Source organism: Salvelinus sp. IW2-2015, linkage group LG5, assembly GCF_002910315.2.
Source record: "Salvelinus sp. IW2-2015 linkage group LG5, ASM291031v2, whole genome shotgun sequence".
Taxonomy (NCBI): domain Eukaryota; kingdom Metazoa; phylum Chordata; class Actinopteri; order Salmoniformes; family Salmonidae; genus Salvelinus; species Salvelinus sp. IW2-2015.
The window spans coordinates 26,097,212-26,110,604 of record NC_036844.1 but is presented as its reverse complement, the minus strand read 5'-3'; the positions used below and the strand labels follow the sequence as shown (position 1 = coordinate 26,110,604).

The following is a 13,393-nucleotide window of genomic DNA, read 5'->3' as shown; positions in this document are numbered from 1 at the left end:
AGGCACTGTATAGACATAATATCACATTTGAAATGTCTTTATTCTTTTGGAACTGTGTGTAATGTAAAAAATATATAYGTTTATTTCACTTTTGTTTATCTATTTCACTTGCTTTATCAATGTAAACATATGTTTCCTATGCCAATAAAGCCCCTAAAATTGAAATTGAATTGAGACAGAGAGCTGTACTGTAATTGTTTGGGACTATTGGCCTTAATGCTGCTCTCATTACAGTTGTTAATGTTTGATCCGAAGAGTATGGAAATGACGATATGCCATCAATGTCTGTCTTTAATGTAAGATCGATCAGCACTTTGTACTGCTGTCTTTGTTTCAAGGCTGTGTTAATTTACGCACACTACGTAACTGCTGCTCAAACTGCCACTTCCTTTACTTTCTGTCTTTACTCACCCTCTTCTGAACCATGATGATGTAGCCTATGTCTCCTCATATGTTAACCAACACCATCCCATCCCTACTAACTGCTTTTTCGCTTCTCAATGATCATGCAAGTACCAACGAGTAGGCTACCAAGCTGTTCCACCTCTGTGCAGCCGAATGTTATAGGCAGCTGAGCATGTGTATCAGGACAGGTAACCAAAGTCTGACAATGGTCAAGTTCATTTTGCATCACCCGGCACCCTTATGTCGTTTGTCAACTACTGCTTTAGACTGCCTACTATTTGTGATGATAATCTTCATAGTTATGCTGCCATATCTTAGCGAGAGTTGATGAAAAAAGACCTAGCCAATGTTAGCAATGATTATGAGAGACTGCCTGTCTCTGTCTTGCTTGAAATAGACTACCTTTGTTTTGTGCTTATGTTTGCAATACTGTTACAACACACAACAAAGTTGGTACGGACATGTCGATCATGTCTTTTGTGTACAACATGATAGCTGCATGTAGCCTAACACCCCTCCTGAAAAAATAGGGGCATAGAATTTATAGTTTGAATATGTCGACCATATCTTTAGTGTAGAGAAGCAGGACCAAAGTAACACTTTTAGTTTTGTTCCTAATTACTCAGAGATCGATAGAGCTAGATACACCATATTTTATGACAAATATCTTATATATTTGCCTCTACCATTAGGAATTGTAATTTCATTTCTAGGGTAAATAAGTTGAAATGAAATAGACAGAGAACAGAACTACCGCAACATTACTTTTGTACCTGCCGGTGGGGCGAGAATAACACAGCCTTGGGATGGAAGAAACAGCTGGYGAGAAGTGCACAATATTTGTCTCATCGCCATGTTTCTGGTTTGTAATGCTCGTTACTTTCAACAAATGTACTATAAGCCATCATTTCATGTTTGTGTCGATTTGAATAATTAATCCTATAGGTTCGGAATGTATGAAAATGAACCATGCATCAACATTGTAATGTTACGCAAACACAATATTTTGCCTTACAATATGAATCAGACTAAAATGGATCACATAATAGCTACATTAACCATAATTTTCTTATCTCACTTTAATTGGAATGTAGTAGGAGATGTTTTTCACCATTTTCAATGATTATTCATGCTTAGCTGGACCAATTATGTGCGCTCTAGCTGTCCTTGTCATGCGCGCTCCTCGTGTCTTGATAAAATAAACAGCTTTATTCTCTTCACAAACAGCAAACTCATCATGCTTATCACATTTCCATGGCTTTACATAAGGTATTTGACCTCCAGAATCATAAATGTATTTTTAACCACTAACCTGCATATAAAAGCTTATGTGAGAAGCTGATCCATCAAGTCAATTGATTAAGTCATAATTCTAATGTCATATATAATTTTCAAACATTCAGTCACTTGTTGATACATTGCTAACATTATAAAAGCAATATGAACTAGCAGGGACAATGGCCTGTGCATAAATGTTTATTTTATTTTATTCCTGGTCATCAGKTTACATTGTTTTGCTGTAATTTCACCCAGGCTAACACCCAAGACTAGCTAGCATGATACTTGAAACCTATGCTGTCATTTAGTAACTAGATAGGATAAGAAAATGACATGTTTGGAACCTTAAACAACTAAACACAACTCTACAACCGAAAAACACTGTTTTAGCTCAAAACCACTTTTTGTTGATAACTCGGTGAAACATGGTCGGAATGCGCTGCTGTTTTGCAGGGAGCTCGTCCTCCACATKAGGAATGCRCTGACCTCACTGTGCATCATTCTAGCTTCTGTGTTACATGACAAAATGGGCATTACTTTCGCACCGTGTTGCTTTAATCCCTGCTCTCCCCTACAACATAAAGTTTCCCCCTCCATGTCAACGAGGGAGAAGCGGCAGTGGGAGACTGAGCAGAAGCTACGTACAAGAAAAATCCTGCACTTGCGCAGAAATCTCCATATGAATAGCCAAGGCAAGTCGGATTTCAGAAAATCCGGAACCGCAGCCACTCAGTTGTTTTAAATGGTCTATTACATGAGCTAACCTTATACCGTATGCATGGATAGAAGGGTCTGCCTGGTACTGTTCTGGCAGTTCACATGTTTATGGAGACATCAGTGGAGTAAATATGTTCTGTGATCATTCTGATAGTAGTGGTTTGGTCACCTGTGTTTGCTCCCTGTGGAAATAGAGTTGACAGTGAGGAAACTTCTCCTAAAAGGCATTTTTTACTCTTAGTATTTCAACTTGTATGTGTTTGCAAAGAAGCACTCGCCCTCCATTTGGCAAATCTGACCATAATTCTATCCTCCTAATTTCTGCTTACAAGCAAAAAATGTACGCAGGAAGCACCAGTGACAAGATCAATAAAAAAGTGGTCAGATAAAGCAGATGCTAAGCTACAGGACTGTTTTGCTAGTACAGACTGGAATATGCTCCGGGATTCCTCCAATGGCATTGAGGAGTACATCAMATCTGTCATTGGCTTCATCAATAATTGCATCGATGACGTCGTCCCCACAGTGACCGTACGTACATAACCCAACCAGAAACCATGGATTACAGCCAGCATCTGCACTGAGCTAAAAGCTAGAGCTGCCACCTTTAAGAGGCGGGACTCTAACCCGGAAACTTCTAAGAAATCCCACTATGCCCTCCGACGAAACATCAAACAAAGCATCAATACAGGACTAAGATCGAGTCGTACTACACCGGCTCTGACGCTCGTCGGATGTGGCAGCGCCTGGACACCATTACAGACTACAAAGGGAAGCACAGCCGAGAGCTGCCCAGTGACACGAGCTTACCGGACAAGCTAAACTACTTCTATGCTTGCTTCGAGGCAAATAACACTGAAACATGTATGCGAGCACCAGCTGTACCGGAAGACTGTGATCACGCTCTCCGCAGCTGATGTGAGTAAGACCTTTCGWCAGGTCAACATTCACAAAGCCGCAGGGCCAGACGGATTACCAGGACGTGTACTGCGAGCATGCGCTGACCAACTAGCAAGTGTTTTCACTGACATTTTCAACCTCTCCCTGTCCGAGTCTGTAATACCAACATGTTTTAAGCAGACCACCATAGTGGTCTGCTGTGGTCCCGTGTGGCTCAGTTGGTAGAGCATGGCGCTTGCAACGCCAGGGTTGTGGGTTCATTCCCCACGGGGGGACCAGGATGAATATGTATGAACTTTCCAATTTGTAAGTCGCTCTGGATAAGAGCGTCTGCTAAATGACTTAAATGTAAATGTAAATAGTGCCTGTGCACAAGAACACTAAGGAAACCTGCCTAAATGACTACTGACCCGTAGCACTCACGTCTATAGCCATGAAGTGCTTTGAAAGGCTGGTCATGGCTCACATCAATACCATCATCCCAGAAACCCTAGACCCACTCCAATTTGCATACCGCCCCAACAGATCCACAGATGATGCAGTCTCTATTGCAATCCACACTGCCCTTTCCCACCTGGACAGAAGGAACACCTATGTGAGAATGCTATTCATTGACTACAGCTCAGCGTTCAACACCATAGTGCCCTCAAAGCTCATCAATAAGCTAAGGACCCTGGGACTAAACACCTCCCTCTGCAACTGGATCCTGGACTTCCTGACGGGCCGCCCCCAGGTGGTAAGGGTAGGTAACAACACATCCGCCACGCTGATACTCAACACAGGGGCCCCTCAGGGGTGCGTGCTCAATCCCCTCCTGCATTCCCTGTTCACTCATGACTGCACGGCCAGGCACGACTCCAACACCATCATTAAATTTGCCGATGACACAACCGTAGTAGGCCTGATCACCGACAACAACGAGACAGCCTATAGGGAGGGGACCTGGCCGTGTGGTGCGAGGACAACAACCTCTCCCTCAACGTGATCAAGACAAAGGAGATGATTGTGGACTACAGGAAAAAGAGGACATAGCACGGCCCCATTCTCATCGACGGGGCTGTAGTGGAGCAGGTTGAGAGCTCCAAGTTCCTCGGTGTCCACATCACCAACAAACTAACATGGTCCAAGCACAACATAATAGTCGTGAAGCGGGCACGACAAAACCTATTCCCCCTCAGGAAATTGAAAAGATTTGGCATGGGTCCTYAGATCCACAAAAGGTTCTACAGATGCACMATCGAGAGCATCCTGACTGGTTGCATCACTGCCTGGTACTACAGAGTGTGAACGGCCCAGTACATCACTGGGGCCAAGCTTCCTGCCATCCAGGACCTCTATACCAGGCGGTGTCAGAGGAAGGCCCTGACAATTCTCAAAGACTCCAGCCACACTAGTCATAGACTGTTCTCTCTCATACCAAACGGCAAGCGGTACCGGAGCGCCAAGTCTAAGTCCAATAGGCTTCTAATCAGCTTCTACCCCCAAGCCATAAGACTCCTGAACATCTAGTCAAATGGCTACCCAGACTATTCACATTGCCCCCCCTCCCCTCTCCACACCACTGCCACTCTCTGTTGTCATCTATCCATTGTCACTTTAATTAACTCTACCTCCATATACATACTACCTCAACCAACCGGTGCCCCCGCACATTGACTCTGTACTGGCACCCCCCTGTATATATTGTTATTTTTTACTGCTCCTCTTTAACTACTTGTTACCTTTATCTCTTATTCTTATCTGTATCTTTTTAAACTGCACTGTCGGTTAGGGGCTCGTAAGTAAGCATTTCACTGTAAGTTGTATTCGGGGGATGTGACTAATAAAATTTGATTTGATTTGAAATTATGAACACAGGCTCAGTTGTGGGAGGGGCCTCAGACTGTCTTCCCAGTGCAGTGGTCAGTGCTGCTTAAGTGTTTTCCCTATAGTAACCAGCACCTTTATGTGCAGCATCTCTGGGCACTTAGAAGAGAGAGTCAAGTGACTAACTCCATCTAAATCTCTCTCTCTCTCTGGTAAAATGCATTTCTGGCCTGTTCCCATTCCAGTCCTAAGACCAGCATTTTGCATCTCAATGATTGATGATTGATTTATCCCCCCTGCCCCCTCTCTCAGCTCCAGCTTAAACTCACTCCATTAAGATGTGCACACTCATCAGTTATGAACTCTACCCATCTTTGTCTCTTCTCTTTGTYTTGTTTACGCCCTCACAGTCATGCACACTACCACAACTGATATCATGAAAGTGTTGGTGGATTGTAAATTAATGGAGAGCATTGTTGCTAAAATTTGACAGAGACTTAAAGAGAAATAGGATGGGAAAAACCTTAGGGCACTCTGTCTACCTCCCCTCTTCCCYCAATTTGTGAATCCATCCAGTGTTATGTTTGATGTGAGTCTGCCTTTTTGTGCTATATGTGTCAATGGGAGGTAGACACAGGCAGCGCCACACAGGGCAGGGCAGACTCCTTCACTCTAAGTGCTGCTGGTCATATTCCAGCCATCAGCGGATGTGGATCAATGCCTGGTTTACAGCTTTACATCATCCTTAAAATGCCTGGGCAAACAAGGAAACGCTCAGACGGTCAATCAGAAACTATTAGTAAAAAACACACATCATCCCTCCGGACTCGCTGCCCTCCTCCCCCCTCTCTCACTCATCTTTCTCGCTCACTCAAACCGGAGACTGCACTAGAGGGAGAATTCCTGTCTTGATGGACCTGTGGGACGGACTTACCCAAAAAGGGAGACACAGGGGGTTCAGCCCTTAACTGGGACAGAATGTTTACTACAGAGGATACTTCACAAAGGATGTAGAGATTTGGGAGATGAGGAATTAAGTAGTATACCTTTGTTGTTTTTATACTCAAAACCATGCACTGGACCTGGATTTAGAGGGACTTTTGGAAGACAAAATATTATCAACAAACTCACCTTTTTGCCTTCGCTGGAGATCAAGGGGTTAAATGAATGGCAGCTGAAACAGAGTGACTGTTACTGGATCTTTACCTTGTTCACCCATGAAGAGCATCGTCACTTGCAGATTTCACCTGCTTTACAGTGTGTGTGGGTGGGAGGATGGGGGGAGTAAAGAGTGACCAATAGATTTCAGTGTTTGCAGCTATTTTTCAGGCATCTTCTTCAATTCTTTGATAGGATGTTTTTTAGACACACACTTACAGCAGCAAACATTTGTAAAGTTATGGAATACACATCCTATATGTCCAGGGCTGGCCAATAGAAAGCATATAAAGGTTCTTACTCAATCAATCAGCCATGGTGCTGGATGGCATGGAACTGATTGCAATTACTGTAGTCATTGGCCTTTTTTTTGTAATGTTCAAGCAGTTTGGTGTCTGGGAGCCCTTGTCATTAGATGGTAAGTAACAGGGACAGACTCCCCAGTCTCTTTTCTGATCAAGGCCATCATATTCCTCACAAATAGACATACGCTATTCGTACTGTGTTGTTGATAGTTGACGCTACATGATTTCACTGTTGTCAATTTATGAGAGACAGCTGGCTTCCACTGCATATCAAGACAAAATGCCTCAAAACACGAAGGTCTCATGTCTTATTAAAGATAGATAGAAATAGAAAAGACAACACTGTGGCCACCTGACTTAACCTGATTGTGTGTTTCTCCCTTTCTCACCTCCTCACTTYCCTATACTTCAATCTCTTCCTCTCTCTATTCCTCTCTCTGGTTGTTTGTATATCATAGATGGTGAGCACACACACAGTAGTAACTCCATGTATTCTTCATTTCCTTTGTCTTGATTATGTATGTTTTAATCTGTGCCCCACTCTCTCATTATATATATATATWWWTATTTTTTGTCTCTCTGAGGGTTGCTTATCTTCCACTCATCATCCTCTCTTACTTTATTATCCACCATATTTTTGCTTTAAAAAATGTTATTGTACACCATTGTCATCCAACCCCATTTCTGTTACCCACCACACAAATGTCTCTCCCTCCCAATTTCTTCTGATTATCCCCACATCTTCTTCTCCCGATTTCAACCTTTCTCATCCATTTCTGTCCTGTTTTTGCCTCTCTCTGAATCCGCATTCTCCTCTCCCTTTCACCTCTCCCCTTCTCCCGACTTTCCTTCCTTTCCCTGGGTTGTCCTCCTCTCTCTCTCTCCTCTCTCAAACAGAGAGTAGTGACTGTGAATTGGAGCTTTCTACTGTTCGTCACCAGCCCGAAGGCTTAGAACAGCTCCAGGCCCAGACCCAGTTTACCAGGAAAGAGCTGCAGTCACTCTACAGAGGCTTCAAAAATGTGCGACTGGGACTTGGCTGGGCTTAGAGCACCGARTGGGAGTGGGGTGGTTAAATAAACATTGTCAGGGACTTGAAGGACTGCAAAGATATCATCTCACAATATGTTTTACATACTTACATAGCTACATACATTTACACAGATATTTACACACACTACAAGCCGTTTAGACATACAGGTAACTGCCAAAATAATGGAAACACTTGAGTAAAGGAGGGATACAACGTATATTGAAAGCAGGTGCTTCCACACAGGTGTGGTTCCTGAGTTAATTGAGCAGTTAACATCCAATCATGCTTAGGGTCCTGTATAAAAATGATGGGCAGGCCATTATTTTGGCCATTATTCTGGCAGCCATGGCTATGCCTCCATAGGATAACAATGCCCCCATCCATAGTGCACGAGTGGTTACTGCATGATTTGATGAGCATGAAAATTATGTAAACCATATGCCATGGCCGTCTCAGTCACCAGTTTTAAACCCCATTGAACACTTATTGGAGATTCTGGAGCGGTGCCTGAGACAGAGTCTTCCACCACCATCAACAAAACACYAAATTATGGAATTTCTCACGGAAGAATGGTGTCACATCCATCCAATAGCGTTCCAGACACTAATAAGAATCTATGCTAAGGTGCATTGAAGCTGTTCTGGCTCATGGTGGACCAACGCCCTATTAAAACACTTTATGTTGGGGTTTCCTTTATTTTGGCAGTTAACTGCATATTAGCCGTTTACAAGCCGTTAGACACACCTATTTTCACAGATATTTAACTACATTTTAACATGCGTACAGTACATACAAGTTAAGTAAGACAAACTTATTCAAGATATTTTATTTTCTCTCTGAACAGGAATGTCCTAGCGGGCTGGTGGATGAGGAGACGTTCAAGACCATCTATTCACAGTTCTTCCCCCAGGGAGGTAGGATTCTCTCCCCTCAAGAGATGCAAGGGGGGCACCATGGTTGATAGCAGATGGGTGGGAGACGCCCTTTTAACTGCCCCTACTGTTATCAGCAATTTCAACCTGGACTCAGGGGTAGACCTCACATAGTAAATGTATATCTGTGACACTCAAATGAGTATGATATGTTTTGTATGGTATTCATTTGTGGATGTCCATCATACATTTCATATGAAATGTTACGAATTACAATTTGTGCAATATGTTACAAATTTGCAATACATATGACATGTTGTGGCTAATGTTAGCAAGGTGGCTAGATAGAGCAAGTTAGCTAGGCTAGGTGTTAGGGTTAGAGGTTAAGGTTAAGGTTAGAGTTAAGGTTAATAGTTATGTTAACTAACATGCTAAGTAGTTGCAAAGTAGCTAAGAAGAAGTAAGTAGTTGCAAAGTTGCTTATTAACTAAAATTGCCCGTGACGCCTTTGGGTTGCTAGACTTTTGTGTATGCCCACCAATCCTCCCCGACCAACCTCATTTTTGGCTTAGGTAACAATACACAATGTAACATATCATACTAATTTGAGTGTTACAGATTTACATTTACTATATAATGTCCTTGAGGACAGGCTGGCTATTTCAATGGACTGTTATTTGATAGAGCTTTGTCTTACTGTTTTTKAATGAAAATTTGATCAGTAGATGCAAGATTCTGACAACTCAGAACCTCATCGATTGATATATACAGTGCATTTGGAAAGTATTCAGAACCCTTGACTTTTTCCACATTTTATTACTTTACAGCCTTATTCTAAAATGTATTAAATATGTTTTCCCCTCATCAATCTACAAACAATAACCCATAATGATGAAGTAAAAGCAGGGTTGTAGAAATTTTGGGAAATGTATCAAATAAAAAAACACAGCTATCACATTTACATAAGCATAAAGGCCATTGACTCAGTACTTTGTTGAAGCACCTTTGGCAGCGATTGCAGCCTCGAGTCTTCTTGTAACAAGCTTGTAGCTTGTTTGATCGGGTTCAAGTCCGGGCTCCAACTAGGCCACTCAAGGACATYCAGAGACTTGTCCCAAAGCCACTCTTGCGTTGTTTTGGCTGTGTGCTTAGGGTCGTTGTCCTGTTGGAAGGTAAACATTCGCCCCAGTCTCAGGTCCTGAGCGCTCTGGAGCAGGTTTTCATCAAGGATCTCTATATACTTTGCTCCATTCATCTTCCCCTCAATCCTGACTAGTCTCCCAATCAGTGCCGCTGAAAAACATCCCCACAGCATGATGCTACCACCACCATGCTGGTGGTCCCAGGTTTCCTCCAGGCGTGATGCTTGGCATTCAGGCTAAAGAGTTCAATCTTGGTTTCATTAGACCAGTGAATCTTGTTTCTCATGGTCTGAAAGTCCTTTAGGTGCCTTTTGGCAAACTCCAAGCAGGCTGTCATGTGCCTTTTACTGAGGAGTGGTTTCCATTTGGCCACTCTACCATAAAGGCCTGGTGGAGTGCTGCAGAGATGGCTGTCCTTCTGGAAAGTTCTTCCATCTCCACAAAGGAACTCTGGAGCTCTGTCAGAATGATAGAGTTCGGGTTCTTAGTCACCTCCCTGACCAAGGCCCTTGTCCACCGATTGCTCAGTCTGGCCGGACGGCCAGCTCTAGGAAGAGTCTTGATGGTTCCAAACTTCTTCCATTTAAGACTGATGGAGGCCACTGTGGTCTTGGGGACCTTCAATGCTGCAGACATTTTTTGGTCCCCTTCCCCAGATCTGTGCCTCGACACATTCCTGTCTCCGAGCTCTACGGACAATTCCTTCGACCTCATGGCTTGGTTTTTACTCTGACATACACTGTCAACTGTGGGACCTTATATAGTCAGGTGTGCCTTTCCAAATCATGTCCAATCAATTGAATTTACCACAGGTGGACTGTGGTCAAGTTSTAGAAACATGTCAAGGATGATCAATGGAAACAGGATGCACCTGAGCTCAATTTTGAGTCTCATAGCAAAGGATCTGAATGCTTACTGTATGTAAATCAGGCATTTCTGTTTTTTATTTTTAATAATTTAGGAAAAAAATCTAAAAACTTGTTTTTGTTTTGTCATTATGGGGTATTGTGTGTAGATTAATGAGAAAAAATATTGAATCAATTTTAGAATTAGGCTGTAACGTAACAAAATGTGGAAAAAGTCAAGGGTTCTGAATTCTTTCCGAATGCACTGTAGATGCTTTAAAGACTGACCCATTTCACCCTGAGCAACCGTCAAAATGGATGAAAGTGAAAAGAGAATAAATAACCAACTGTCATCCACTGTACACCTGCCTGATGTTAACTACATTATTGGTATCACTTCTCAGATGCCACCACATATGCACATTTCCTGTTCAACGCTTTTGACATGGACAGAAATGGCTCTATCCGTTTTGAGGTAAGGCAAAGTCCTTTAGTAAGGTAATTCTCTTCTCTCGATAAAAACCTTCCTGAACAATCAATCTTAGCCATCCCAATAACCTGCTCAACCCCCCGCCCTCCCCTCCCCTCCAGGACTTTGTGATTGGACTATCTGTACTGCTCAGAGGTTCAGAAACAGAGAACCTCCTGTGGGCCTTCAATTTTGTATGATATCAAAAGGATGGCTGCATCACCAAGGAGGTGCTGTCTGTTGCATAGTGAGAGTTCTACTGAGACGTAACACTGCAAGTTATAGCACTGACTCATGACTGTGTGTGTGTGCGTGCAACTGTGCGTCCATGTGTTTGTGTGTGTGTTTGTGTGTGTGTGTGTGTGCGTGCAAGTGTGCATGTGTGTGTTATGTGTGTGTGTGTATGTGTATGTGTGTATTGTGTGCACCTGTGTACAGGAGATGTTGGCCATAATGAGTCATCTATGACATGATGGGCAGGTATACCTCTCCCAGTGTACGAGATGATGACCCATCTGAGCATGTGGACAAGTTCTTTCAGGTACATAAACCCCCCAGTGTGTAACCCCTCCCATGTCTGACATTTTACATGTTGTTTAACCTTCTGTCCTTCTGTTTGTATTGTTTCTGTCCTAAGGCTTTATTGTTGGTTATTGTTTGATGAGAACTCTGGTCGGATTTAATTTTCACAACCTTAAAGCTTCACATTGTGTCACTGTGGAGGTCAGTAGTACAGTCGTGACCAAAAGTTTTGGAATGACACAAATATTAATTTCCACAAGTTTGCTGCTTCAGTGTCTTTAGATGTTTTTGTCAGATGTTACTATGGAATACTGAAGTATAATTACAAGCATTTCATAAGTGTCAAAGGCTTTTATTGACAATTACATGAAGTTGATGCAAAGAGTCAATATTGCAGTCTTGACCCTTCTTTTTCAAGACCTCTGCAATCCACCCTGGCATGCTGTCAATTAACTTCTGGGCCACATCCTGACTGATGGCAGCCTTCTTGCATAATCAATGCTTGGAGTTTGTGGGTTTTTGTTTGTCCACCCGCCTCTTGAGGATTGACCACAMGTTCTCAATGGGATTAAGGTCTGGGGAGTTTCCTGGCCATGGACCCAAAATATCGATGTTTTGTTCCTCGAGCCACTTAGTTATGGCAAGGTGCTCCATCGTGCTGGAAAAGGCATTGTTCGTCACCAAACTGTTCCTGGATGGTTGGGAGAAGTTGCTCTCGGAGGATGTGTTGGTACCATTCTTTATTCATGGCTGTGTTCTTAGGCAAAATTGTGAGTGAACCCACTCCCTTGGCTGAGAAGCAACCCCACACATGAATGGTCTCAGGATGCTTTACTGTTGGCATGACACAGGACTGATGGTAGCACTCACCTTGTCTTCTCCGGACAAGCTTTTTTCCGGATACCCCAAACAATCGGAAAGGGGATTCATCAGAGAAAATTACTTTACCCCAGTCCTCAGCAGTCCAACCCATGTACCTTTTGCAGAATATCAATCTGTCCCTGATGTTTTTCCTGGAGAGAAGTGGCTTCTTTGCTGCCCTTCTTGACACCAGGCCATCCTCCAAAAGTCTTCGCCTCACTGTGCATGCAGATGCACTCACACCTGCCTGCTACCATTCCTGAGCAAGCTCTGTACTGGTGGTGCCCCGATCCCGCAGCTGAATCAACTTTAGGAGACGGTCCTGGCTCTTTTTGGACTTTCTTGGGCACCCTGAAGCCTTCTTCACAACAATTGAACTGCTCTCCTTGAAGTTTTTGATGATCCGATAAATGGTTGATTTAGGTGCAATCTTACTGGCAGCAATATCCTTGCCTGTGAAGCCCTTTTTGTGCAAAGCAATGATGACGGCACGTGTTTCCTTGCAGGTAACCATGGTTGACAAAGGAAGAACAATGATTCCAAGCACTACCCTACTTTTGAAGCTTCCAGTCTGTTATTCGAACTCAATCAGCATGACAGAGTGATCTCCAGCCTTGTCCTCATCAACACTCACACCTGTGTTAACGAGAGAATCACTGACATGATGTCAGCTGGTCCTTTTGTGGCAGGGCTGAAATAAAGTGGAAATGTTTTTGGGGGGGATTCAGTTCATTTGCATGGCAAAGAGGGACTTTGCAATTAATTGCCATTCATCTGATCACTCTTCATAACATTCTGGAGTATATGCAAATTGCCATCATACAAACTGAGGCAGCAGACTTTTAAAAAATGTATATTTGTGTCATTCTCAACACTTTTGGCCACGACTGTACGGTATGTAATCATCCACGATCTTTAATGGCCACGTTTTTCAGAAAATGGATCGGAACAGAGACGGGGTGGTGACCATTGATGAGTTCATAGAGACCTGTCAGAAGGTAAACACATTCTCCGCAATCTTTACTGGCGAAAATATGTACCTTATATTAAAAATTCCAGGACAAGCAACTGGCTATTGCA

General features: G+C 43.1%; 1 pseudogene; it reads left to right on the top strand.

The window, feature by feature from the left end:
• LOC111964127 (calsenilin-like) overlaps positions 1–13,393 on the top strand; it is a 35,988-nt pseudogene that overhangs the window by 19,670 nt on the left and 2,925 nt on the right.